Source organism: Fulmarus glacialis, unplaced genomic scaffold (assembly GCF_000690835.1).
Source record: "Fulmarus glacialis isolate BGI_N327 unplaced genomic scaffold, ASM69083v1 scaffold15543, whole genome shotgun sequence".
Taxonomy (NCBI): Eukaryota; Metazoa; Chordata; class Aves; order Procellariiformes; family Procellariidae; genus Fulmarus; species Fulmarus glacialis.
The window spans coordinates 437-26142 of record NW_009202431.1 but is presented as its reverse complement, the minus strand read 5'-3'; the positions used below and the strand labels follow the sequence as shown (position 1 = coordinate 26142).

At 41.1% G+C, this 25706-nt stretch overlaps 1 protein-coding gene across 1 annotated transcript in view; it reads right to left on the bottom strand.

Moving 5' to 3' along the window:
* The window catches only part of LOC104074228 (polypeptide N-acetylgalactosaminyltransferase 9), a gene marked incomplete at both ends in the record, with an annotated part of 78631 nt that overhangs the window by 52492 nt on the left and 433 nt on the right, over window positions 1–25706 (bottom strand). The gene's annotated exons all lie outside the window — the stretch shown is intronic.

Sequence of the window (25706 nt, the reverse complement as noted above, 5' to 3'; positions counted from 1 at the left end):
GATCTTCCTGCATGGTACAGTCTTAGACTGGGAAGACACTAATAGCAAGCAGTGATGCTGCATGCCTCTGCTTTACTTGCCCAATATACGGCATCTTAAAGGGGGGCTCAGTTTCAGAAAAAAGTCAGCAGTTCCCTCCAAAAAAAAACCAAACACAAGCAGGCCTTATGAAAAGGGAGTCAAATTAAGCACTTTAGAAGTTAACGAATCCAGAAAACTAGACACTTCATAAAGCCTATATCCCTGAAAGACTGCAACGTGGAAATTTATTTGCTGATCATTTGGAATCATCTGGGCTGGCTTCTGATGTTACATCAAAGCAAATTGAAGACGACTTCATTAAAGTTAACTGACCTGCTTTGATGAAAGGCACTCCAAGATGTGGTGTGCTCATTTGACTTTAAGCGACAATTTGATTCCAGTAGTTGAAAACTTTATTCTTTATACTATATGCTCTTGCAGTTTACAGAACAAAACAGTAGCATCCTTATGGCACAAGTAACAAGTAAGGGGAATGAAACTTTCAACCCACAGGAAGCATCAAGCACTTTGTTTGCAATTTTTCTTATGAGAGGATTAGTTAGATAGCCTTCCACCAAACCATGCATAACAACAATTATTTCACATACCTTTTTCCTAAATCTGATATTCTAGCTCTTCATGCTGATAATCTGCTCTTGTTCTAGGAAATAGTCATCATATGTCTGACTTTCTCTCAGAACGTATTGCTGTGAGGTTTTTTTCCCCATTCATTACCCAAATTGTCGTCTAGTCTGACTGACGTTATAGCAATGCAGTAAGATTGACCAATATGCAGCAGCAATTAAATAAATGATATCACATTGCTTCATTGTGCAAGAAAAGCACTGAAATGTCTCTAGAAGTTCTTAGGACCAATGAATATAGTATGTTTTATATATATGTTTGTGCGTGTGTTAAATTCAGCAATTACAGGCAATGTTCTTCAATGCTCAGTTGGCTAACTAGATACAATATAACTGTGTCTCACATAAGATAACATTTGCATAAAATTGCATAGCATTTTTCATCTCAAAGGATTACCTGTTGCTTCAGCAAATGTCTCCTTAACAGAGTGCTTTGCCCCATGACTACCTAAGTCAAGATCGTAACTCGCTAACCCCCAAATCCAGAGTTATCTGCATTGGTCAGCCTTTTGTGAAAAAAGAGAAAATACTCTACAGCAGTGCTTGCACAGGATGCGTAGGTGGGCTGCCAAAGATAGGGAGTGAGCAAAGAATAAGTCATTTGTGCCTGACGTCTTGGGTTTTTTCTGCTCAGCAAAAACCCAGGGACTGCCCATAGGAGAATTCATTCCCGTGGCTCTCGCCTACTGGAACAACAGGGAAAGGGATACGTTTCTGGAAATACTGCTGCTTGGCAGAGAAACAATTGCTATTGACTTTATACTCTGGGTGCTCAGGTCCTACAGAGATGGGGAGCAGTATAAAACCTAAAAAAGACAGATGGAGAAGTGCTTCTGATTCAACTTCCAGCATATATCTGGGTTTTAACCAAGGCAGATCAGATGAGAGAGCTTTTCTGTTTTCTTCTTTTACTGCTTGCTGCAGAATTCCAGATCCTCATCTTATATTTGAGTTGCCTACCTATGGCTCTAGCTAGCACCCATCTCCCCCTTTTTTCCATGGCTTGCGAAGCCATTGTGGGCAGGGTACGGCAGTATTGCTGATAGTGTAACCCCTGTGGCTCGTGTCAGAGCAAAGGATTGAAACCATGCTGCCAGCTCTGAAATGCTGATGGGCAGAGAGGGGAGAGAGGGAACAACAGTGGCAATGCCCAGTGAGCTGCTATTTTTAAAGCTGTCTTTTCTTTAATTTTTTAGACTAAAAAGATCTACAGCTCATACGCTGGGATCAGTCATACTCAGTTCAACACCGCAGATGACAATGAGGTCACAAATAATTAGTGTCTGTCACTCATTTCAAATTTATTGTTCTCACTGCAGAGATTTCTGCGTAAGAAAGAACTTGCTGGGAGAATGAAGAGAAAAATTAACCAGTCTTAGTTTCTTAACCAGATTAATTACTCCGCAGTATGCATAATTTTCCAGGAAGAAAAGAGACCTCCTATTTTTCACCATAAACCCTGTCACAATGGGAAAATTACTGAAGAGATTTATGTGAGAAACTATGGCAAAAGCAAGCTCAAACTACATCTGTGATTATTTTCATGTCTTTTTTTTTTTTTTTTTTTTATTTGCAACACAATTACAGGCAGCTGTAAATCAGGTTCAGCCGAGGTATTTAGACATAATTAACCTTTTGCCAATTCAAAATAAAAATAAGCAATGGAGAATAATTATACATCCATGTTCACAATAGCACAGGTCTGTTCTTAGCCTTTTCCTAGCCAACCTGCCACTTATGGCAAGGCCACCCACCTTCAGCAGCTGTGGCTTTGCTCCCACACCTCATCCCTCTTTCATCAAAAGTCTGCCCAGGTGGTACCAGGGATGCTGGGCACAATCACAAGGCCAGCTCCATCACCAATGCCACCAGATTTGGTAAGCACTGACAAAACTGCTGCAAAATCTCCGAAACGCCCTTGCTTACCCGTCTCAGTCTTGGGTTGAGAAGGGCACCAAAGCCAAACTTCTGAGCTTCATCTACATTTAGGCCATCTGCACTCTTGAATAACTACACAAAAGTACTCCGGCTCCTAGCACCTTAAAAGGAGGGAATAAAACATTTCCTTCTAAAACAACTGGCATAGTCACCCAGCAGTTTTACCTGCAACCCCTGAAACACTTCTCTCTCTTTTAAACAGGAAACATAAAACTCATCAGAAAAACAGTTGTTTCCTTCCTTTTCCCATTCCGATTTCTCAGTTGAAAACATCCCTGCATACCTTGTAAGGCAATAAAAATCTTTAGATCCTAGTTTAACCAAGGGGCAAAAAAAAAAAAGAAGAATTCAGGGGCAATAGCAACTCTACATAGATTGACAAAACTGACTTTTAGCATTTCCAGTTATATTTTTTGAAAGAAAAGAAAAGGGTTCATAGACTCTAGAATAGGTTCAGTAACATAGCTAAAACAAGACTCAGCTTACAACATTTTTTTAAGCTAGTTCTATATAAAACCACCCATTTGGAAGCAGGTATTAAATTAATTGCATCTAATGAATCAGCCCTAATGCTTCCATCTTGAATTACTGTATTGTGCTAATTTTGTAATCTTGTTTTGTTGCAACTAGAAACTTCAGATGAAGGTTACAGCTTCACTGACTGGCATATCCGTAGGCATAGAGGAAAAAATTGGTCTTCCTCCTTCAGAAGTTAACAGTGCGTGTTAGAGCGAAGCAGATGCACAAGAGAAGCAGCTGGTTGGAGGAGGAAGAAGAAAGAGCAATATGAGCGAGCTGTTCAACACTAAGCAAAAGGTCTCAGCTCACCAGTTGTCTTGCTGTTTATAGTTCCATTTTAGTGATCTCTAAAAATAACTAAGAGGAACGAGTTTTCTAAAATAACATGTTTACATCAGAGAGAGGCTCAATCGCATAAACAGTGCCTTGCCTCTCATACACACCTAGCACAGCCCAGGGATGCTCTGATCGGCTGCTCAGTTCAGTACGTTGCCCATACTGGGTGCTAGAGGAGACATCCTGGGGAGGCTAAGCAAGCCCCTATGGGGCACAGTTGCTAGAGCCGAGAGAAATTGAGCTGATGAGTCCCACCAGGCAGATGGTTTGACAAAGAAGGGACATGCAGAGACTTCAAAATGGCAGCAGTAACTACTTTTACAAAACATTTTGAAATCTCTGGATAAAAAGCACCCAAGTTATTTACTACATTCCAAAATAAGCTTTTGGGCTTGACATTCAGTATCAGAAAAAGATCTCTTTTTCAGAAGTAGACAAAACTCTTCTACCTTGGATACTTTAGCCATTGAGGTGCTCCAGGATCGTTTTAGCACTAGCTAAAGATAGCCAGTTTTTGCACTAGCTTGTATTGGTTCACATGTCCTTTCACTGGGCTACTGAACACAAAGCAACCCCCGCTATAAGAGAAGGTTACAGTATGTGGAGCTGTTTTGCAACTGTCACTGAAATATCGCAGTGCCTCCCAAACACCGGTGAGGTTGGACTCCCAATGCCCCTTGAGGTTGGAGGGAGTCATCCTGCCCACCTTTGGGCAGAAACGATCTGCTGAAAGGTTAAGGAACTCCCCACGATTGCACAAGATATGGTGGTGGAGCCAGAAATCAAACCCAGCGACTGCCTGAATTCTTGTCCTGTGTGATTAATTTGGGAATTAAAAAGCAGCCTCCCTCAGTTTCTAACACAGGCCCACTCTGGCCAAAGCTGAAGCATCTTCTGTCCAGTGATTCCCAGTGATGTCAGCAGGAGCTAACGGTGTGGGGTAGTATCATATGGCATCAAATGTAGAATGGTATTTCTCTCTTCTCCATCCTACGATACCACCCTGACTCTCCCAAAATGCTGAGCAACTTTCACAGCCTGTGCTTTCTTTTTCCTCCCATGCTGTATGCTTCATTTTTGCCAGAGGATCCCATGCAAATATTTGCCAAAATAGGTATCTGCCTCTTCCCTTGACTCCCATAAATACTGCACAAGAGTGGCTCTCTGCGATTATTGTCTTGCAGAATATAAAGAAATTGTTTTGTCCCACAGGCATAAATTTGCTGAATGCATTAGCAGCTCAGTGCACCAAAATTAAACCTGGAAAAGTAAAAGCATTTTACAGTTGCAAGCACAAGGATCAACAATATCCAGAAAAAAAAATCTTATTTGAAACTATTTCACTATTTGGCACTATTTCAGTCAGCTTTGCAAACAGTAGTATGCAGCATGAGGAGTCAGTAGTGACTGGTTCATGATTCAATCTAAATGTTAAACAGAGCCTGGCCCTTAATTTCTGCATATCCCAAGTTCCCATGTCCCAAAGCAGTTTCTCCTGCCACCACCCTGCAGTAAGTCTACATAATATATAAAATTTGCTGCCCAGGGAACTGATCTGAATTTTGTCCACATCAAAGATGCTTTCTTTCTGAGCTAGAAAGAATGCTGTATGTGGATGAGATTAGTTTTACATACAGAAACATTCACCAAATCACACTCCACAGAGACACAGAGGCTCCAACTCTCTGCAAACAGGAGGGCAACAAACAAAACCCCATCCAATTTAAATGACTCCAGCACTTCCATTTATCTTAAATCCAAAATACAGTCCTATTTTTTATAGTTGTAATCAAGTTTGCTGCATGCGTGCTTGAAAGATTTATGTCCCCTAGTATCCAGTATCAGTCCCAAGTATCTCTGAAGGTATACCAGAGAGAAGACAAACAGTATCCTGTGGCTGATGGTTTGAAAAGGAAAAAAAGTACAATAACTTGTAAAGCTGAAGCATTTAATGTGCAACCTTTTGGCTTTAGAAACTAGGTGGTGCAGTGTTTTTTTACCTTGACCTCACCTCCAGACCCTTCTCTCTGTTCAAGTGGGAGCCTGAGATAGTGTTTCTCAACCTTCATCCACAGATGACTGACAATCCTGTAAGACATTTATCTGTGAGAAGACTGCTGAACAGCGCTGAAGGGATGAAGTGATTTGGCAGCTCTGCCTGTCGGAGGGCTGTTCCTCTTCTGCCCACAGAAGCTAGTCAGGCAGACAGAGTGCAGAATCAGGAGCCTTAGAAATGATGTAGATTAGGACAAATTATCTGGCAAGAGGACTGACATCCAACCCTTTACGTGCTTTGCCCTATGTTTCTTCTCCTTTTTTAAAATGGGGACATTTCCTGGTTGCAGAGAAGCATTCTGAGGCACAGCCGATGAACAGCTGTCAAGTGCTCAAAGTACATTAGATGGAAAATGCCATCAAAATGTCCAAGGCTGTTATCAGCATCTTGGGCTAGAAGCTGACCCTTATTCCATCCTACACAGTCTGCCCCTACCATATTGATGTATTAAAGCCCTACCAGGACAGGATTTGGCCAGAACAGCTTTTTTTCTTAATGTTTTCATAACACGTAGTCTAGATTCAGGACACTATTGTAGCAGATACTGCATGAGCTCAAAAAGACAGTTTCTACCCCAAAGAGCTCACTATCAATGTTGAAGACAAGATAATCGGGGAAGAAGACAACATGGATCAGTAAGAGAGGCAGAGGCTGCCGTGCAACAGTGGCCTGCAGATTTCATCCTTGTCATAAAAGCAAGAAAACATGTTGTTTCATAGCCCCCTGGAGGATCTTCTTTTCCATCCCATCGAACAGATTCTATCCCAATGTGCCCCCCATACACTAGATGGCTGCTTGGGGATGAAAAGGAGAGGATTCCTACGGGAAAGTAACTTAGGGACAGGATTTATAGTCTTCTCCAAAATAACATGATCGAGATGTTTCTCTTTTGTAGAAAAGCTTGTAATAAAAGCTCCCTATTCATTCAGGTTATTTTGAGATGATGAAAGATGGCAGTTCTGATGTATGTAAGACAGGCTTCCCGCTGAGAAGGCTCAGCACAACTTCTCCTGTGTCTATAGAGGGACGGTGTCCACATGGAGATCTCTGCTAAAGCTGTTCTATGCCAAAAGCAAGATTCCTAGTGCATGAATTAAGACTTTGAAGAAGAGGAGAGGAGTATCTGAGGAAATACAAAGAAAAACACGTAATGGAGGGCCAGGTGTAGGAGACAAACGTAGTAGGAAAAACTGTGTTAATTGTCTTGGCACAATGTGGAGAACGACCAAGTCCATAAATGCATACAATAGGCCTGTTGGGGAAAAAAAGGAACATATGTCCTTGCAGAGCCATTTTCTCTCCCTGACCTACTATTCAAAGGTGTTTCACACATGTCACTTCTGGCTTCATCAGCCCTCTTAGAGGCCTAATTTTTTGTTCATTGGTTTAGCAGAAACAGTAGCATTGCGTAGGCTACTCCCTCTCTAGACACAAAATTCATTAGTGCTTTTTAATTGGAAGAAATACTGTGGTTTTATGTACAGATATCTAATATCAAAAGTAATTGCTTTTTTAGAATACTCATTTGGAGCTGGTTTCCCCTTGAGATGAGAAAATGTATTCTAATTACAACAGATAATTCAGGAGGAGATAAACAGATTGACGACTGGAAGGACCAAGAAATAGGAGCAACACAGACGACTGGAGATGAAGATAAAACCCCATTTGTGAGGTAGGACACTGATCCCAAGCCTATAGATAATAAGAGAGATGCCAGAGTTTTGTCGGAGCCTTGATACAAGCAAAATAAATTTCCTAAAGAGTCGGGATCCTTAAACAAGGGAGATCTATGTGATACATTTTTAAACTTAAATTTTGAGTAACAAAAAAAAAGAGCCTACCCCATATGCACAATCCTAAATTATATATGTGCGATTCTGATCTTTTTTAATTTTAATGGTCAAAAAGATCATTCACAGAGAAAGATCAGTTTGTTTTCTTTAAATAAAGAACAGATGCCAAGATTCTTCTAGAAGTTTTAAAATCCCAGCTGACTTGTGGCTTGTGCTGGTGAAACATATAAAATGGCTTTTTCTCTTCAGGGCTTTGGAGGAAAGCCAGAAAGCTCCTCTTCTGGTGATGGCAAAAATCTGGAGTTGGGAGAGGGGGAGCTGAAACGTTGGTGTAGCTGCCCGGCAGCCCACTGATACTAAAAGGAGACAAAATCTGAGTGTCATCAGTTTGGTATCTGGCCTCTGGCAGTAGCCGATACCTGAGGCCTCAGAGGAAACAAAACACAAATCATAAAGCACTTGGCCAATTAAACTCTGCACAGTCCCTGGAAGCTGAGTTCCCTTCTGAACCCCATAGGCAGGTAACTAAAGCCCTGAAGCATAATATTAGATTACCCTCATTATCTTAACTCAGACAGGTGGAAACAGGGTTTAAAACTACCCAGTGCTCTTTAAAAGCCAGGCCACTAATATTGGATGCAATGGCCTCCTGCAGCAATGAATTCTCTGGTACTGTCACGGTCAGAGTGTCACTGACTCACATGAAATGGATCATCTGTATCAATATATTAGATTTTCTTTATTTTTTCCAGGGAAACAGAGGTGAGAACTCCTGGGGAAAGTGATCGTTAAAATGATAACAGAGCCGTTCCAGAGAAAGGGAAAGGGAGTTCTCCATGAAAAGCTCCAAGGTGCAAGAGCTAAAACTTTGGGACTGTTTAATTAGATTCAGAGGAACAAGCTGCTCCAAGCCAAGTTAAAGGGCTTTCATTTCACAAATGAAGAAAAGATCTTTCGAAAAACAAGGAGTTTGCTTGTGTGAATCAGAGGTAGGGAAGGGAAGCAGCGGACCGTTGCAGGCAGGGAGTTCTGACCCAAGGTCTGACAGGACAGAGCCCATAGCTGAAAAGATGCTCTTGGATACAATGACATTTTCTTGCACCTATAGAGCTAACTGCTCGTCTCTAACCGTTAAAAATACCCCTTTGATTTCTGACACAGTTCCGGGTGAGAAATGCCTGACTGGCCTATTCTCAGACCAGCTCAACTACAGCAGTAAATCCCAGAGGGTTAGGTTCCATAAGGAAGAAATTATCTTTAAATACGAAGAATCTAAAAAAAGCATATCTATCTAATTTCAGGTCCTATGCAGGCTTGTACTACTCTGGACTCTATTGTGCTGATATTAAAGTCTAAACTAACCAAAGGCTGTATCACATCCGACATTGCCAAGCCTGCCAAATTACTTTCTTTCAGCCCAGGTTTCAGTCAGGCACCCTTGGGACTCCGCTCTGTCTCAGAGGGATTGTGCCCAAGACTAAGCAAGACTCTTCGCTCCCTGCTCAAGGGTGTTTGGTGAGCTCTCGACAAGGGCCAGACAAGCCCATCTCCTGCAGCATCATTTTGCAATCATGCTCCACATCATTTGCAGACATTCATATGCCTCCCTGCTCATTTACCTAAGCAGTCTGCTATTAAATTAAACTAACATAATCACACAGGCAGCTTTCCCAATAACGAAGTCGCATATAACACTTGCCATTTGTACGACTGAAAAGCTCCCGGTTGTTCAACCCATTTTACACAGCAGAGGATGACAGCGTTAAACCCAGCCGTAGTAGCTGCTGGAACGCAAAATCACATCATGCTTGAAAGTAGGATCTCGATTTTCCACAGCTGAAATTAGTCACCAAGTCCACATCTGGCAATGCAACTACAATAAAGAGACAACGTAACACCTACAGACCTGCTGGCTATGTCCACTGCTCTCCCTTCCATGCTCCAAGAATCACTGTCCGGTGTCTTTGCTGGCCATGAGAGAATCAAATGATCTGAAAAGGTCCCCAGTTTTGTCAGAGCAGTGCTGGTTCTCTATCTGCTGCCTCTCGAGCTTATCATCAGGCACTTCTCCTTGGGAATAGATGGTAGAAGAGATCAGCTGCCTTTGAGGACATGAGATTTCGAATACTTCCATCAGATCTCTTCAAGGGCCCACACCTGAAAATCAGTTAGTCTGGATATCAGTTTTGACAGGAGCCAGAGACAGCCTGGATTCTTCCATTTTCCTTTCAGTGTGATACTGCCTTATAGGCTCTTTAAAGGTGACATACTTTTGCATCATTACACAGCAATATTGATGGCTGGATACTCATTTTCCTGACAGACTGCCTATTTTACATCTGTAGATATGTGTATTTTTCTTGAATTGTGTTTGTGTGTTTCTTTTTCAGACACATCTTTGACACCTCTTGGGGAGTTTGGCTTGGAAATTTGGCTTCAGGTAGAACTTGCATCTCTGCTTTTCCTCCTCTTTCCTTGCTTCACTTCATTTTCATATCTCATGTCAACATACACTACAGCTGTGCCTTGCTTTGTCAATGCCAGGCTGCAGTGCCTCCTTCCATCAAACCTCTTAATACGCATACGATTTAATTTTCTACCAGCAGGACAAGTCAGTTCAAAACCAAATACAGGACACATTTGAAACAGCAAAAATACAGCCCAGAATCCAGCATCTGAACCAAAATGCTTACAAATCAGCAATTTATGGCAGTTTTGAAGCTACAGTAGTTGAAGAAAGTTACTATGCAGAGAGTCCTAATTGGTGAGATAAATTAGCAGCCACATTTATACCAGATCTATTAGAAGATGCACCAACTAAAGGTCTGATTCTCTCCTGCTTACAGAGGAGGAGTAGAAGCAGAAGTAGTCCACAGTGCTGAGAATCATACTTGGCTTTGAAGTGCCTTGCTATTGTTTAAGGAAATGTTGAGCCTGAATTTGGTTTTGGCTCTAGAGAGAAAAGTGTTCCCTCTTGAAAGTCATATTTAGAAATGAAAGACACAATGTTGCATGGATAGCTTATAACATACAATTAATCAGGGATTTATCAGGGAAAAATAAATAGAATTAGGTACTATATTCTCTGGAGGAAGTAAATCAAAGGATGAGATAGTTTTGCAAAAGAAAGGAGAAATGAGGATAAATAGCAATTGTCAATAAACTTGAGAAAATAAAGATGTAATGTTAGGGAAAAAATATTGGCACAATGTTTTATTTAAAAGCGGTAATAAAAACATTGCTTACTTTGATTTGTGCCCTTTCTGGTTTATTGTTGATATAAAGATAAATTGACTCAGACTTCCAGGAGCGGGAAAGCTACGATCCACTGTTACAGGCACTTCAAAAAACAGCACTGCTATAATACCTAATTCATTATTAACAAGATTGGCTTCATCGCATGTTGGTATTTTTATGAATTGACTGTGACCTACAGCTAGTTTAGGCCCTGAAAAACTCACTGCAAGACAAAGTGGGCTTTGTTTGACAAAGGGGGGGTGCATTTGGTAACAACGTGCTACTTGATCCACCTACAGAGCATGTTTAAAGCTATCACACACATAGAGAATTCAGATCACATATAAAGACAATGGCTGAGTTTTGGCAATTGTGGATCAGACTTCTCCCATTTACCTTCCTAATGCCACTGACTGCAATAGTGCTTACCTGGTTTCCACCAAGGTAACGTAAAAAGAAATTCAAGTTTTCAGAGACTCAATTTTTCTTCAAGCTTTCCTTTATTTTGTGCAGAAATTCCATAAAAGAATGAATGTTCCCGTCCCCCGATGTGTCTCAGGTTTGTACTTACGACTACGTTATGAGATGTTAAATTACACAGTAAAGAGAGAAATGAAGACAGTGATAGAAGGTGCCTTTATACAGCAGAAGCAGATCCTTCAGTGAAGATTCAGGTATGAATCAGAATTTGAATTTCAGAAAACTGAGTTCTGAGCTTTCAGCTTGGACTCATCACTCCTCAAGGATGCAAAGCAGAGGTGCCATCCGGTCATGCTTAAACTTCAGGTCAGACCCACGCTTCCCATAAGCAGAAAGACCTTTCCAGCACCAAATGGTCCCAGTGAAAGCCAATGCTGAGCCCCCTGGGCCGTGAAGGGTATCTGATGAGATAAGCAGCAGGCCATGCTTCACGCTGCCTAGCAAAGAGCAGCACAGGATCACTTCTCTGCTCCTTGCATAATTTAATTATTCAGTCACTACTGAAAGGCAATGAGACAAGCTAGTGGGACCCAAGTCTGCCATTTTAGGCAGCTGAAAATAAAAGAGGCTCTCCTGCAGTACTGGTGTAGTGTCAGGGAAATTTCATGCTGCTATAGTTATTAACTGAAGTAAGCAGCAAAGCAGAGGAAAAATGCTTGCGTTAACATATTGCCAATTAACAGAGCAAGCAGAGAAATTCAATATGAAGATCTGAGTCCGGTTGCTTTAACAGCCAAGAACTTGATTTTCATGTTTGTGTTTAAATGAGCAAAAATCCCATTTGTCACCAGTATGATTTTTAGCCTGATTTGCTAAGAAAAAACAGTTTGCAGGCTCATGCTGTCTGCATTTGTCTATCAGTCTGCTTCCCTCTCTCATACCCACCCCACACCTCTGCTCATTAGATTTTGAGGACTGTGTCTAATTTCAGCCAAAGTTTGGCAGACAGAGGTCTCCAAAAATTACATTTCTGCAAGTGTCACAGAAGTCGACATCTGGGAAGAAAGTGGCATTAAAATGTTCTTACTGAGAGAAGAGGTTCAGTGAAAGATCAAACACAAGGGAGCTGTTAGAGACCACCCAAGAATCCACCTCTGGGATACCAACCCCCAACAAAGTCAGCTTTCTTGGTTTTGCTGCTCAAGGAACTAAATTTTTAGGATTAATTGTGGTAATTACTGGATGTCTAGGTCTGTTGGATGTCTGCCTGTTATTTATATCATTGATTAAGAATATCACGAGGTAAGACGCTGCACAGACTAGTCTGGACTCAGACCTCCTCAGTTACATAGAGGACACAGATAAAGGGAGGGAAGGGAAAAGAGCAGAGAGATGAGCTGACGGCACAGCTAAAGGGCAAAGGAAAGGCACACCTGGAAATGAAGCCCTGGTCTCCTAAACCCGGGTTTTGTATTTTAGCAGCTCTAAATATTTTCTCAAATGCTAGAACTGAAGCTGCTCCTTTAGCCACCGGTTCCTGTTTCTGTGAGCTTACACACGCTTCTTGTCAGGTATTAGTGGCAATGATGTGAACCAGTTTAAGTGATAAAACAGCATGGTTTTTGGTCACAGATTAGGGGATTCCTAATGAAATAATGAGGTATGTCTGTGACCCCATTTAAAACCACTTTCCCTGTAAAGATACCATGTTAAAGAAAATTCATATGGAAATGCCTGACTCACTAAATTAGTACTTCTTCCCTTAGGAAGGGAGAGACACAGACTTAAAGGTGAGGCACCATGACAGCAGGACACACCACTCTATGCAACTCTGCCTGTTCCCCCTGGCATTTATTAAGAAGTTAATCCTTCTGATTGGTTATAGTAGGGGTGCTTTTCCCTCCCTACCTTTGAAAGGAATAGAGAGCAAGGTATGATCCCAAATCCACACAGCCTCATCAGCAGAGTATCAAACAAAACCTTTTTGGTTTGTTTTTAACAGGGAATTTGTCAGTTCAGTATTTATCAAAATACTTTTGAAAATAATCAACCTCTAGTTTCACAACCATATGCTGAGACATTCGTATCTAGCATAGAGAAGCCATTGGCATGCAATATCACCCATCAAACAGATTAAAGGTATCTTCTTCCAGTTCAGGGACAAAACCAAAAGATCATACGCTGACTTCTTTTTCTAAAATAAATTTCTATCCAGAAATATCCAGTTTTGTTTTCTGATAGTACAGTGCACAGAGGGTATCTCAGCCTACCATCAAACAGAGCATCGCAGAGCCATGTCTAATTGGTGTTGATCTTGCATCAGCTGTCCTGTCCTTTGGGCCCGATTCTGGTCTTGCTACTACAGTGCCATAAGCAGGCTAAGTAAGAGACAGCTTTCATTACTTGAAATTCTGGTCCAGAATAGTTATCAACAATCTACGGTAACATGAATTGTCAAACTGTGTTACAGGCTTTACCAGAATAACCTGTTGTACATTGTGCTGCAATGGGGAACTCCACCTCTCCTTAGGGCTATAGCGGTCCTAGCATGACTCATGCACGGACCCTGATTCCAAAGTATTTCACTGGTCTCATTCTTCCACAACCTCCACTGTGTCTCTAAGACAGCAGTATTTGTGCTCCAGCTTCTTGTCAGTATGATTAAAGGCTGAGAGATGCCTAAACAACAAGTCCTGCAACATATGCAAAAATGCCCTCTGCAACGATCAGCACCTTCTCGGAGGGCTGCATCACTCAGCCTGTGTCCATTGGCATGCTGGGCTGCACCATCCCAACCTCAAAGTTAGGCCATGTCTCTGTTCTCTCATGAATATTTCTCCTCCATTTCCGCATATCTTCTGTTCACTCTTCTCACTGTGCAAGGAAGACTTAAAAAAAATCTCACTTTGTGAACTTTTAAATGTGTGACAGAAAAAGGGAGACGAAGGATCCAGTTACTAGGCAGATCAGGTTCAGAATGAATGACAGAAGAAATTCTTAATTCCCTGACCTCATCTAAGAGGGCTCCCTGCAGCCTGGCTTAGGGTTTTGTAGGCCTGAAATGGGAACATAGCTGTGAGTATGGGAACCATACCAAGCTGACTCTTTCAGAAAACAGAAGGTTTTACATATAACCCCACTGGATACTAGCATTATAAAAGCCACTTCCGTTCCAGAATTAATTTTCTGTTGAATGAAAATGCATTGAGCCAGATGGATCTATTTCAGGAGGAGGATCAGGCTGGCACAAGTCTAAAATCAAAGATTATTGGGTTTGTGTATTCAAAGGTGGAGTAGCTGAGAGCAAAGAGTTCAGTGCAGGTGCTGACACGTTCAGGTCTACGCCTAGAGGAGTATCCCAGGAAGGATGTATCGAGTGAGTTTGCCAAATACTAAATTGAAGAAAGATGGGAAATTTCTAATTAATGCCTGCAAATCTTTTACCTTCTCCTTACAATACTAGTAGAGAATAAATACTATATAGTAGTGAATAAATAAATAAAGACATTCTTCAAGCGCTGAGAGCGCTACAACCTCTAGCAGATACAAAAGATCCTTAAAAAGTGGGAGAAAAGACTGGTCACCAGGAAGAAATACACAAGCAGGCTCCAGCGGAGCATTTGGCTGCCCACGTCCCTGCAATGGTGCTGGAAGTCAGAAGCCTAAATCTGCAGACTGGGGATTTTCCATGTGACACAAAAGTTACGTAACAGAACAACCAAAAAATGAACCAAAAAAATGTGGTTTCCAAACCCAAGGTTAACACAGGCTAACACCTAAACCACTCAACCACCCATTTTTCCAAGCCAAACCCACTCATTACTTGTGTAAGTTGTAAGCATCAACTATTTCAGCAGTTAGGCAGCTTAGTATTAGGTTGTTTAATAACTTGAACGTGATCAGCTCACTCTTACCTCATACTCCACTCCCATCTGTTACGTGGAGCCACCTGCAATCTATCATCATGTTTTAGGATTAACAGCTCTGTGCAGCAAAATCTGTTTTTCCTATTAGAGGTGTGAACAGTGCCTAGTCCCTGCTCAGCACCTCCAGTACAGCACTTGTAACACAGACAACACCAGAACACATAAGCCTCGTTGGCCAGCTGACACCAGCACAACGGGTATCAGCGTCTTTCATCAGCAGGATTGTGCTTGTGTAGTCACCAACGGGATTGCGTTATGCAGGTGCAAAATGGTGCACGTATCAGTAGCCTCATTGCACACATGGCTGGATGACTAGAAATCTGCCATACAAAGAATCTATAAAGCCACTGCAAATTTTAATCCCAAGGAAGACTAACCTTTGGGTTATACAATGCTATTTCAGTTGGGGATATTTTTAGTCTTATCACTGCCTCCAGTTCAGTATGCACAGGAAAGAATACCACCAATCTTTTCTACAACACAAGGGCTTGCTTGCTTGAAAATGAGTTAATATAACAAAAAATACATTTTTATTTACAAAAGCTTCACATCCTAGAGGCAATGTGAGAGCTGTAGAAAAAATAAATTCAATTTCTAAAAGGGCAGTAAGGCCCCACTGCCAAATAAAATACAAAACCAGCATAAAGAATCCAAATGAAAAACAACCAATTAACCCTATCACCCCACCAAAAATGCCACAGAGACAAAATGAGAAGCAAACTTCTCCAGAATTGCAGGAGAGGTGGATACCCTCCAAGCCCTCATGGTGGATACCTTCCGAGAAAAATGAGCTCCTGTGCAACAAAGCCCCTTTTGTTTTGGGAATGGTAGGGCAATACCTTGGCTAGGATGCTAGTCTGGGCTGTGGGAAACAGGAATTGGAGACTGTGTGTGACCTTGCACAAGTTCCAGTTTCTGATGCATTCCAAAGTGCTCTAACGCATTGAGGATAACTTCTGGGTGCTAGCATCTGGGGTCCAAGCTTAGTGCTTGCAGTAAGGACCTGCTCTCCCTCCAGGGAGAGATCAAACCTTTGGCTGAGGCTCGGGGTGGGGCTAGCCAACACAGGATGCTGAAAAGGCAGGAATGAAAAGTCCCACCCTTGCTTTGAAGTCTGAAAACATTTGCCCACATAAGATCCACAGCTCTAAAGAATGCAGCAGAGGTCTTATTCTTCACCTAAAGGAAAGGGAAAGTTATATGGATCCTCCTTTTGTTTTTGTTTTTTTAAACAACATACTAGTGGTCAAAGCATTCAGCTAGGGTGCAGATAATCCATACACATTTAATTGCATCCGCACGCTAAAACTGCTTCTTCAATCAAATCTTCAGGAAAAGCCCAGTTTTGGATCCCAGTTAGACTCCATGAGTTAGGCACCAATTTTCCCAGCGCTGTCAAACTGTCAAAATTATCATAGGCAGAAGCAGATCGCAAAGGTCGAAAGCGAAGGGCTTCTACCATGCAGGCACTGGCTGAGGGATGGGGGAGCTGTGTCCATGGGAGCACAGGCAGCAGCTGAGGCATAGGGGGTTGTGTCCAGCAGCATACGTAACGGACGGGGTGTGGGAAGAGGCAGGTAGATAGTACTGTGCGGTGCTGTGGAAACGGATAAATCAATCACTGAACAAAGCTTGCTCAAATACCAGGAACAAGACAGCCACGATAAGGCTGCTAATCTGACCTCCTGATCTGTGGACTTCTTTTTGCAAAACGCAAACTGGAGCCGCACAGCACAAATGCAGAAGCAATCAAAGACCCCAGTATTAGGGGACAGAGGTAGAAACACAAAGCTCACCAGATCTGTACTAGAAAGGGGAATCACTCCAAAACCTTCAAGGAGGAAGGATCCTGTTCTCAACTGTACTGAAGTAGTACAGGGACACAGCATGAATTCATTCTTTATACTACATATACATCATCATAACTGGCCAATATACTGTTCATCCTATGGCAGAAGTACCTTCATTTGGCCAAATTTACTACTACAGCTGATAACTACTGGCTGTTGCTGATGCTTCTGGATCAATTTAGGCAACTGACTTCAACAGAACTAAGTGCATGGGTGAGCTGAGGAGAATTTGGATCATTGAGCAAGCTACCCCACCCAACCAGCAATATCTGTCACTGTCCACACAATGCACTGCTGACAGCAGAAGAGGGATTGGCAGGATCTGCGGTTTGCTTAGAAAGCAGTGTCGGATTTGTACCTGACTTAGATTCCTGACTAAACATGACTGCTGACTGTATCACAGACATGGGTTTTAACAGTTCTCCCCAGGAACAAAAACTGGTAACACACTGGTAATCCCACAGAGACCAGCTCTGTGCTTCCGGAGTCTGTGAAGTCTATGACAGAGGATGCCCCTCACAGGTATCTCTGCATAGTCTAACACAACCCTACATGAACCCCCGTAGGCAGTACTTGTGTTTCACAGTATCTGAATATTTAAAGAACTTCACAGAGAGAGACCTGGCAGGATCCATTTTCTTCCCTGATCAGTTTATCAGACATTAAAGCCTAGTTGGCAGACCTTTTATGCTGCTTGTACCAAGCGGCGATTCAAACGCAACTCTAGCAAACCAGGTTTGAGTCATGCCTTATAAAGTGTGTGAGACCCTTACACTAGTGAGCACTTACTCTCATGAGTACTCCAGTAAAGGCAACTGGATCACCTGTATAAGTAGCTCTGAAATGTAAGTAGAAGGTAGATAATTGAGTTCCACGGTTGCCTTTTGCCTACACAGGCTCAGATTTTCTCCTCTCCCTCCTGCTGCAGCTAATTGCCGGAAGAGGGGAAAGCAGTGGTTTGTACAGCCAAGGAATTCTCCTCCTGGAGCGGAGTCCAGTGGCACACAGATAACAAAGGCCTTACATCACCAGCTTCTTTCCACAGACATGTCTTGGCCTTGCAGAGAGGAAGGAGGCGTCAAGGATCTGTGGGGGATAGCATGGCTTTTGCCAGTGCTATACTATTTTACAGTGGCTATTCAGCCCAAGGGAGATACTGGCATTACAGCAGCAGCCTCTTAGGCATTTGCTCTAACATTTAACCCAGGAGGTTAAGATTGAAGCAAATGCACTAAAGAACCCCAAAGCCCAACATGTTCCTTTATATTTTAGGCATATTTCATCCACCGAGTTTGGGTTATTTAGATATGATTTCCAAATGATGCTGTGAAATAGGTAACCCTCTCCTGTAGTATTCTGGCACCAAATACCTCTGCCTGACAGAACCGTTTTTAAGTAGCAGTGCTTAGAAAAGCTGTTTCAAAAACCTTTTCCTTGGTTTAGTTTTCTTAATCATTGTCCATTCTCCCAGGATGACATGCAAATTACAGCTCAAGTATTAAAAGTATAAATCAGGCTGTGGTGGCAGGGCTTCTAGAGAACGGCTCCATAGGAGGTGGTGCAAGGCTTAAAATATTCAGAAATCTATATTCTCACCTTTTCTAAAAATGTTTTGCTCATTTACTTAGACAACTCTTCAGCCCCTGAGAAAACTAGGCATCCACACTGCTCATGATGACACAGCAGAATCAGTCTATTGTCTCCTCAGCTATCTACTCTGCAGCTGCCCTCGGACTCTCCTCCAAAGCCAGTGATCAAGGACATACTTGAAAAAAAAAAAAAAAAAATATATATATATTAGACCTTTTGCCTTTTGTCAGAGATTCCCAAAACTGGCCCTTTTCTACTGCATTGTTTCACTAAGGATACAGAACAATTCATGGTCCCAGGCTCATCCTTGGCTTAAGAGCAGATCCCTCAGAACAAGTCATCCAAGTAAAATAAAGGGAGAGGCAGGTAGCCACATCTGCTTCGCAAGACAGCTTTGCAAGACTAGGCAGAATGCACACAGAGTAGCTCAGCCTGATGGCAAAGAGCAAGCGGGTTTACTTTATCCTGAGGACACCCATTTCTTCCTCTTACTACAAGACCAACGAACTAGTCTATAGTCATTGAATTGAGCCCTCTCAACACCATTTCAGAAAGATGACATAAGAGGCATAAACAAACAAATATACACAATTATTCAGAAATGAAATGGCCTGAGAAATGCAGTAAGAGGGGTAGGAAACTGGTGGGAGAGCTCCTACTTTATCCTGAGGACACCCATTTCTTCCTCTTACTACAAGACCAACGAACTAGTCTATAGTCATTGAATTGAGCCCTCTCAACACCATTTCAGAAAGATGACATAAGAGGCATAAACAAACAAATATACACAATTATTCAGAAATGAAATGGCCTGAGAAATGCAGTAAGAGGGGTAGGAAACTGGTGGGAGAGCTCCTCTGGATGTCCCACTAGATTTCCCACAAAAAGTGCTGCTGCACTGCCTTTCCATGGACAGCAATGAGTCCAATTTAGCTAAACCAGGTGGAATAAAAAGCTAGTGCAAAGAACCACAGAAGCACAAGCCCGCTTCCCTCACCATGGGAGGAGAATGTCAAACAGAGGGGTAAGAAAGCAGAACTCAGCTCCAAAATACCCCTTCCCTGGATATCTACGGACTTGCACACACACGCACAGCTCACTCCATTTAGATCTACACCAGATCACAGGTGTAACATCACTTCAGCAAGCCAGCTGGTGAAGCTCAATTTGAAGAAAGGACCATTTTGCCACAAATAGTAATCCCATCCTCAATTCTCTTTGTTTTAGAGGACTTCTTGTTGATGCAAATGAAGGCCCCTTCCTGCTGCTTCAGAGTTCAAAAAATCAAGGCCAGAGAAGTCATACAGTCCATGCCACACTCTTGTATGCTACCGGTGCGGATGCTGTGGGCAATGAAAGAAGACACAACAGTTTTAGAAAAAGCAGACACAAGTCATATCCACATCCTATTAGCACTTGGCTGCTTTAGCTCTGTGCTCTCAGGAGAAGATGACTTTGGGTCAGTGGGAGGATCTCTATCTGGTTTTCATTCTCAGAAGCTAAAGTTCTCTTATTTCAGAGGACAGTTTTGATCAATAGGACTACGGCAAGGTTGGAAGCTGCTCTGCTGTCATTGGCTGTCTTGCTTCCTGTTATCCAGAACATCACAGGCTCTCTTTCTTTTCTTTTTTTTCCCCTTTCAGTTTGTTAGGTTAAAATAAGTGATGGAAATGACTACCAAGTGAAACCCCACAAATAATAACAATAATTAAAAAGTATGCCAAGTATACCGAGAAAGAGCGACTGAGTACCCATTAGTAAGGTTAGAAAGGGGCATTAATAAAAGGAAGATTTGTTAAACATGACTCATTTCTTTTCCTTCCTTTCATAAATCTTATTATTTCCTTGGAGAACAGCCATGCACTCAGTGGCTGGAACTGCATTCTTAAATAATGCTCTCGGTTTAACTACTACCTGCTTTTACTTACTTAAAAAAATCAAATAAACAAAAAACCCCTAAACTCAAAAAACAACCCGACCTCCAACCACCAAGGGTATTAAGTTAAAGCCAGGTTTTCTAATCCTCTAAACCTGTATGGTGGTTATAGATGTGCAACAACCACACTGCAGCTCTTCACTAGAAAGATGACAGATCCATATTTGCGTTTCCAACTCCAGCCACATCTACAAAGAAATGGAAAGAAACTGAACTGGAATACCTCCTAAAAGGCAACAAAACCAACATCAGTCAAAGATTTTCTTTTCACCTCTGTAAACGTAGCTTTTAATCCTATATAGTACAAATGACTCAAGTTCTACACAAATAAATGAGTCGATAAAACTACCATGATTTCTCTGTCAAAATAAGCTTTCTTCCCAGCTACAAATGCAAAAAGCAGAAACACTACACAAAAAAATAGTTACCAGTATATGAAACATAGAGTACAGGGAGAGACATCAAAATCACTGATGTGCTGTTGAAATGGAGATATATTTTTTGTATTTGCCAATATTTTGAGGAGTTGAATGCAGTTTTGCCCATTTTACAAGAGAGATTTACCCTCTTTTTTCTACCAAACCTTTAGCCCTTTTCTTCCTAAAATCCCTAAATAGAGTAATACTATTTTGAATATTATGTTATATTTTTATAGGGGTTATCCAAATATCGACTGATGATGTTTTCTTCCCTTATTTTGGGGAATAAAATCTTGGCCTTCCTGAAATCACTGATTATGAGTTTCCTCAGCTACATAAATCAAGACTAACATAGCTAAAGCCAATGTGAAGTGGAAATCAGTCTTTTGGACTTGACCATCACTTTGCAGTACTGAAGGTCAGGCCTGTAACAACGTTTACTTACCTAAGCTTGAGTAACTGATCCAGAACAATTGAAAATACTTGTTATATGCTGTGTGGTAAACAGATAAACTGCAGCCTAGCTTAAAAATAAAATAAAAAGGAAATGCAGTTGGTTATTTTTCACTCCTGCCTTCACTAGGCCCAACCTTGCATTTCTTAAAAAATTCCTCAAAATGAGACCACATGAAGACGCTTCTCACCAGTACAAGGAAAGCACACGACTTAGAGCAGTCCCCACAAATCAGTTGATACTTCTGGAGATAATTATGTGCTAATTTTGTCAGATGCATGTTAGCATCAGACCATAACCTAATTAAACAGAAAATAGTTGTAACATGAGAATCTGTATGCAGGTATGAGAAGGTGCAGCTTCATTAACGTAAGGCTGGCAGTCACACTTAATCTTCCCCCATGCACACGTGGCTTTACCTCTCTTCTCTGCAAAGGAATTACTCTTTAACTGAAAGTTGCCAGCCATAAAAGCTTCTTTTTGACAAATCTGATGCGGACACTCGCATGATTCATTTGCAGCCTGTTCCCAACCCTTACTTTCGATATGGAAATTTGGAACCATTTTCAAAAGCCTATGAGGAATCAACTGTCCTTTTAAAAATACTACTGTACCTTTTAAGTATGCAGATTGCCAGGCTGAATTTTAAATGCAATCACTTTGCTTCCAGTACTCTCTAAAAATCAGGAGTCACAGTCTGCATGAATCAGTCCTCTGCACCTAGGACCTGCTATTTCCATCATTTTAAGCCTGTGTGCTGCAATTACGTGAATTGTCCACTGTTTTTCCCCAGCCTCCTCCATGAAATGCATATGCAATATAAAACCCATTTATCATACTGGAAATTGCTATTGTATTTAATCTTCCCAAAGAGAGCAAAATCAAATTATGATGTGTAAAGAATGATAATCTGCCAAATTCAAGGGAATACTCCAAATTTATCCCTCCACGTCTGCAATAGAACAGGTCAAAGAGGTCTAATGTAGAAGACATGGGTAGGAAGACATGATGTGAGCATACATAATGAGAAGATGAAAACTCTCTTAATCTTTACAGATTGAATGAAATCTAATTACATGCTGTATTGATTGTTGTGTATTACTGCAAAGAGACAGTGAAAAGGGAAAAAGGCAATTACAGTGAAATTGTAGTCTGACCCTTCAATTGCTTTTGGTATGAAAGGTTATGCTGTAGTCGGGGCATCAAAAATTCTTTATCCTCTATGGTAAATCATTAGCAACAGATAGATGCAAAACTGATTAAGGGAAAAATTCAGTCAATTAAATCTTTTTTTATTTTTTCCCCTTTACAAAAAATAGAGGCAAAGGAAGAAAATACCAATGAGTTATCATTATGCCATTTCATGAATTGCTACCAAGTCTATCTGGCATTAGTTCTGTGTTGACTGACAATAAATCATATTCATCAATAGAAATATCATAGTAAAAATGAAAAAATAGATGAACTAGATCTAGAATAACTCAGCTTTTCAAAATAAATATTATACCCAAAGTCAAATATTAAGAGGTAATATAAAGTTTCACCAAGGGAATTCCACAGACAAGTTTCATTGCTTTTCTTTCCCTTTGCACGCTCCATCCATTTACTTCCACCAAAACCAGCAGCAACTGAGCGTAAAGAAAGCTTTCAAAAATACTATTTCTCTAAGTTGATAGAAAAGCAAAGCACGAGCCAAATGAAAACTATTGTTTGGGTGTATGTCTGCACGACTCTGCAGGCATCATGGCAATTCTCATTCACTCTATTCTAAAAATTCTTGTTCTGCCAAAGATAAGTGCAAGGACCAGCTTTCTACTGACTTTCACGCACGGTCCTCTGCGTTGTACACACACCTCTACAGGCATTGTATGCACAGTTTTTATTCAGACTGAAAAGTTAATGAGTTCTCTAGTGATCTGTTTAAGCTGCCTCCTGATATAGTTGTAAGCATTACTGCTTGTGTTTATTTTTCCTTGCAGAAGGTACACTTTCAAGTAACATTTCTTTGATTGCATGAAAACAAATAAGTGTGACAGAAACAAAATTCTGTGTGGCTGCAGCTGCAGGGCTGGTCTCTCACGGAAGTGTCTTTCCATTACACTGGATCTTCAAGAGTCCCTGGAAAATCCAGGTAAGGTCTTACCAGTTTAGGACTAATCTGAATAGAAGAGAAAAATTAAATAAAAGAACGCTGAGACTTTATTACCAAAAATATAGGATACTTAATAAGTGGCTCTAAATTTGCTGATCTCAAAACAGAAAGAACCAAGATTAGAAAATTGAAATACCGATCTGGACAGACCTACAGTAACAATAATATTGAGCTGGACTCAAACTCCTGGTGCTTGCAGTAGTTCTGGATATGCAAGGAATTCATATTCCTTATGAATAAAATCTGTCTACCCATGTCTGTCTCTCCCTATAAAAGTGACTTTGACCCACCTCATTAAAAGTAACATCCAAGAAGGCCTCAGATAGCTCTCTAACCTTGTGATAAAGCAATATACAGGATAACGTCTGAGAAACCTTGCTCGACACTAGGACGAAACTGCACAGCTCCAGAGCAGGCAGAGTGCTTGTGTAATACCAGTCTTTCCATGAGACACGGTAGCGCATTGTCACAGACTGGCTCCCTTGAATCTCAATGCTGTCAGAGCAGCACTATGCCCATTAACGGCATAAGTAACGAGTTGTATTAAAAACAGAATACCAGTGAGCTAAACCCAAACATAGATGCTTGATCCTGATTTCACTTACAGTGATGCAACTCTGATGATTTCAGTGGAGCACCTCCCGATTTTTTAGGACTTTTCAGTTTTGTTGCCACAGGATGGGGGGGGAGGGGGGGGGAAACCCAAGAAAGTGACAAAGTATCTTTTCATAATGATGATGAAATAATTAATCTGTGCTAATGTACCACTGTGTAATAAAAAACCCAACCGTGTCAGCGAGAAACTGAAGGGAAATGAATAGGAAATTTGAACAGCTCAGCTTGGAAAACTTTCTGTATTTTTCTGTGTAAGAACTTTCAAGAAGAAACTGCCTACGGTGTTTATCATGACCTGAAGAAGCAACGTAACATTTCAATTCAAGTAATTTCACTGTGAATTTCCATACCCAACAAACCAAATTAAAGAAGAAGAAAAAAGTCCCCCAAATAGAGGCATACTTTACAGAGAACTTCACGTTTACTGTGAAGCCACAGTCATTACGTGCAATGGTGCCTGCCCAGCACATTAAGGACTCCTGCTGATTCTCCAGGGGATGCTATACTGAGATGAATCTATAGCAGATAAAATCCTGCCCAAAGTCTCACCTATAAACACCAACAACAACAAATCAATTTGGGCCAAAAAACACATTCAGTTGAGCTACGATGGATATAGCCTGGGGACTAATCTAATTTAGTTTGGGAACTCTATGGCTTTGTTGAATTTGGGAGGAGGATTTCCCTCTTAAATCCTACATTCTTCAAAACTGCTCCAAAATACAGTCAGGAAACACAGCTGTTGACACTTTCCCTCTAATTCAAGAATGTGTATTTTTGTGACTAACACCCACACTTCACATTCCCCTTCTCTCTTCTCCGTTTTATACAGATGAGTGTGTAAGGGGATGCCTGTTCTGTAACACTTGCTGGCATAGACTGCATATTACCATAACAGCCTAACCTACCCAGATTTATAGAGTCATTCAGAAAGTAGTAATAGGAAATATACTTTATCCTAACCCTCCTATTTGTCTGCATTTTGAGACTACAGTAGCCTTTGTTAAATCACTGTTATGAGTAAGATTTTCACAAGCAGCCTAGAAGCATATTTGGTATACTTAAACATATTTACACTGGAAGTTTTATTTGGTGCTAGACACTAAATGTTACATTTATATTATAATTTCATGTAAAAGTTCACTCCTTCAGCCTCTTCTTATCCAAAGCACTGACGCATTTAATCACATACTTATTTCTTTGATGTTCCACATTTAGAACTTTACGAATCTATGCAAATAAAAATGCACTTGTTTTAAAGAATTAGTTTCTATATGAAACGTTAGTTGTCCTATAACAACTTTTATGGCTTCGCCTGTTCTAACTACCATGGAAGGGTTCTTTGCTTACCTACCAAGATTTTTCAAGGCTGGTGAATTAGAACAGAATGTCATAAAAAGAAGTGGTGGATGCTTCCCCTCCTCACCAAAGATAATACCAAATTTAAATGGCAAAGTCATTAAGGAAACATATAGGTGCTCTGTTTAAATAGACCATTAAAAGTACACAACGTAAGAACTCAGTAGAATGTTTTTAAACTAGTTCTGAGACCAAGTATATGACTTAGAGCTATAACCTAACAGTGCATTTGCTACACAAACACCTACCCATGCAGAGTTAATATATCCAGGCAAACTATAAAACCTGGAACAGTTTGTAGGGACTTCCACCAATCCTTAAACCCATGAACTCTGCAGCCTCCTTAACTTTGTACCTATTGAGGAAGTCCTGACTTTGGACCGAGAGTTGTCAGGGGAGGCGGGGGAGGCTCAACAAATCCCTCCAGCAAAACCCTGCAGC